Here is a 3263-nt window from a genome sequence, read left to right on the forward strand (position 1 = left end):
CCAGTTATTTTCATAAAAGAAGGAGCTTTTATTTAAGTAAAAATGTTACGGCATCAACAGAAATACACATTTTTAGCAACATAAAACACAAATACTAACATGGAATGCCTCAAATAAATTAAAAAAGTGCAGTATTTGATTACTTCCCGCTACAGATTAGTGGTTCCATCCAAAAAATAGTGAAAAATGTCAACGTTATTGTCGTTAAACTGATGGTTTCCCTAAGAAATACTCCAAAAATTCGAAAATAATACATGTGTTGATTAAACCAAACCAAGGCTGCAACTCATCAGAACTGTAAAGATGACATTAGGGATTGTGTGGCATTTTATTTTCTTAACTCTAGTTTAATCTTAGTTCTTAAAAGCGACAAAGTATTTCTCCCACGTGCAGGAAGAGTTCTTTTCATGTTGCCACACTTTACAAAGAGAATACTCTACTCTTTAATTTCTGATATATTTCTTTTTAATCCGTGTTACCCTACAGCCTCTATCCTTGGTCATTACAGTGAAGAGAACAATCCAAAAGCCTCTCTTTGTCTTTAAAGGCTACTCATGACCTAATCAAATATGAAGTTGAGGTGATGGATGACTTCATTTCAGAGAGACAACACCCCTTAGAGATCCAGGCTCGCCCCGCATTACAAATGGCTTCCTGATAATATTCCATCACCCTATTTTGTGTCTGTCAGTCATTTTGCCAATGATACCAGAGACCTCCTGTGAACTCCACCTGAACCTGCGCGATCAATCACGGCTCAGATCAAGCCTGAGCCATACCTGTCTGACAGCTCTTAACACCCTGTGTGTACACAATGCATGCGTGCGCTGTGACAGTCGTTACACCAGCGCCCACCACCACCACCACCACCACCAACTAACCTTATCTCTCCCAGAAAGGCCTCGCTCCACTGCCGCTCACACCTACTCCGTCCTTACGTCATCCGCCTCTCCACACCTCCATTCACCAAGCTGTAAAAAGAAGTTTCTGATCAGCGCTTGTGCTTAAAACTTTTTTTTTTTTTTACCCACGATTCATGCGTCAGTGTCAGCGTGCAGATGGTGGATTCTGTCATCCACTAAGTCTTGATGAGCTCTTCCTCCCTCACATGGCTGCAGTTCTCATACCTGGCTGCTCGAGGATTTTCCAGGATACAACTTCAACAGATTTCACTTAAGTGTGATCTGCCACTGTGACAAACATATATCTTGTTAGGGCTTTTACAGAGCCACCTGTGGCTCTCATTGCACGGCAAGGAAGCAAATGTGGAGCACGCATGCTGAGAAAGTAGGCAACAAAACTTAGTTAATGACTGCTCACACTGACCGGTGTGTGATGACAGCCTTAGAAAAGTGCTTTTTAAATTGCTTATAAAACATAAATTGAAAATCTTCCCAGTTATATAAGCAGATGTTTTCCAGTGCCTGTAATCAGATAAGTAATTCTTTTATCTCCCGTCTCATCGGGAAGTGGAGCAGCTTCTCTGACAAAGAAGCAGGCTTTGCGCATTCCTTGAATGCTTGCTGGAGCTCGTACACCCATGTACGCTGGATGTCCGGTCCGCTCCGATGCAGAAAATGTGCCCGCATTTCTCCGAAGTCACCCGTGGCAGTCACTTCTGAAGTGTCAACAAAATCAGCCTTTTTATTTATCGGCAACAAAGCTGCTCCAGAGAGTGTCTTTTGACGGCAGCCAGAGTTTTGACCTCTCATCATTTTTACTGTGAGAAATTTCGATTCATCTTCAGAGCCTATTCTGAAGCGTTCAGAGGTTGACAAACACTGTTTGTGGAGTCTGGTATGAGGTGAACCTTGAATGTTATGTGCCACATACAGTCAGGGTACAGCCAGGATAAAAGTGCAGGACAGGCAGTTATCAGGAGTTTCAGATGTTAGATATCGTGTCTGAAACTCAAGGTTTCACTAAACTGTACATCATTAGGAATCTGCTACTAATATGGGCCTCCAGGCTTTAATTCATTTTAACATTAATCACTGTAATTTTGTCTTCAACGTCAGCAATACTCAGAAGCATATAGCAAATTAATTAAAGTACGAACAATAGAGATCAAGTAAAGGGAATTATCCCCCAGCTTTGCAGTTTTCCTCAACCCAGTGGAGCATTTTAGCATCTTTCAGCTTGTTGTTTTGGTCTGCTCTCATTAACATCGTCTATAGAAGCAAAAAGCATTGTGTTTAACAGGAATGTCTTGATCCATAACTAACTACCAGCCCCAGCAATCTAGAAAAAACAGGTTATGTGTGATGATGTTGTGTCACGCTAGTGCAAGCTCACCGGGACACAAGTTGTCCTGATGTCAGAGTTTAACAGAACTATCTGAGGGTTTGGAAACCATCTAAAAGGGATGTGCCAGCAGAAGACCGTGACAGTCGCTGACTACTGAGCCTAATGATACGATAGAAAACTGGGCGACGCACCCTTTTGGTGGTATTTGGTGGCACGAACCGACCATGATGCTAAACTCCAAGGAGAGATGGCCGTGAAACAGCCCAAAATAAAAAAATCAGAAGAATATAAATTGAAAAAGACAAGTGTTGATCAAGTAAGTAATGCAGAAGTTGCTTTGTTTCTTGGTAGGTGGGTAAAATTTGTATCACTGTCTGGAGCTGGCTCTGAGACATCAGTTACTTTCCTTGCTGTGTTGTTGTCCATTTTCTGTCGTTATTGTCGAGGCCTTGGCAATGCCTGTCCATGAATTTGAGAGGCCACAGATCACTGAATGGAGGGCTATGTTTGCCTGGCTGTTGAGTCTGAGTTCACCTTTAATACCAGATGACATTCATCGGGAAGTCTGAGACATGACAGCAAATGAAGGCTAATTCTGCACCGTTTCTCCTGAATAAAAGAAGCAAAAAGCAAAGATGTTAACCTTTTATCGAAGACGTCCCGAAGTAGACGTTTTTAGCCGCGTTTCTCACTGACAAAGTGTGCAAACCTGTTTCTATATTTCTGATCTATCTCCTTATGAAACTAACGACTTCCAGAGAAAATGAACCTCGACTCTTTGGTTTTCAGCCACCGCCATGAGACAGAGGACGACGCTTTAATTAAGCTGTTGTAGTTCTTTTTCCTCATCTCTGACATTTGTGTCAGTCTTCAGCAGCTCTCTAGCATTTCAAACATATCTAATTGGTTGGATATGAGCTCACACAGTTCACAACTATTTAAGAGTGTACTCTGGAATATCTGACTGTGAAATGTGTCAAGATTTTTCAGCGTGTCTTTGCAGGAATTATGCAACT

Source organism: Chelon labrosus (assembly GCF_963514085.1).
Source record: "Chelon labrosus genome assembly, chromosome: 10".
Lineage (NCBI taxonomy): Eukaryota > Metazoa > Chordata > Actinopteri > Mugiliformes > Mugilidae > Chelon > Chelon labrosus.